The following is a 1,000-nucleotide window of genomic DNA, read 5'->3' on the forward strand; positions in this document are numbered from 1 at the left end:
AGGCTCCAGGCTCTGAGCTGGCAGTCAGCACAGAGCCCGACGCGGGGCTCGAACCCACGAACCGCGAGATCATGACCTAAGCGAAAGTCGGACGCTTAACCGACTAAGCCACCCAGGCGCCCCTATTTTTTTTTTTTTTTTTAAATATAATTTACGGTCAAGTAGCAGTGTACACAGTGTGCTCTTGGCTCCGGGAGTAGATTCCCGTGTTTCATCGCTTACATACAACACCCAGTGCTCGTCCCAACAAGGACCCTCCTCCGTGCCCATCACCCATTTTCCCCACCCCCAAGCCCTCCACCCTGTTCAACCCTCAGGTTTTTCCCTGTATTTAAGAGTCTCTTACGGTTTGCCTCCCCCTCTGTTTGTAACTATTCTTTCCCCCTTTCTTTCCTCCGTGGTCTTTTGTTAAATTTCTCAAATTCCACATATGAGTGAAAACGTATGGTATCTGTCGTTCTCTGACGTATTTCACTCAGCATAACACCCTTTAGTTCCATCCATGTTGCTACAAACGGCAAGATTTCATTTTTTTCACTGCTGAGTAGTATTCCATTGTATGTATGTATATATATACACATATATATGTGTGTGTATATGTATATGTGTGCGTATATATATATGCTACATCTTATTTTGTTAATTTTTTTTTGACGTTTATTTATTTTTGAGAGGCAGAGAGAGACAGATCATGAGCAGGGGAGGGGCAGACAGAGAGGGAGACACAGAATCCAAAGCAGGCTCCAGGCTCTCACCTGTCAGCACAGAGCCCGACACGGGGCTCAGACCCACAAATGTGAGACGATGACCTGAGCCAAAGTCAAACACTTAACCCACTAAGCCACCCAGGCATCCCTATACACCACATCTTCTTTATCCACTCATCAGTTGATGGACATGTGGGCTCCTTCCGTAGTTTGGCTATTGTTGATAGTGCTGGGGCTTAAAATAGGGTTGTTCATGAGTCCTTACCTAGAAAGTGACAGTTGAGCAGAGGCTA

The sequence above is a fragment of the Crocuta crocuta genome, unplaced genomic scaffold, assembly GCF_008692635.1.
Source record: "Crocuta crocuta isolate KB4526 unplaced genomic scaffold, BGI_CrCroc_1.0 scaffold13, whole genome shotgun sequence".
Classification (NCBI taxonomy): domain Eukaryota; kingdom Metazoa; phylum Chordata; class Mammalia; order Carnivora; family Hyaenidae; genus Crocuta; species Crocuta crocuta.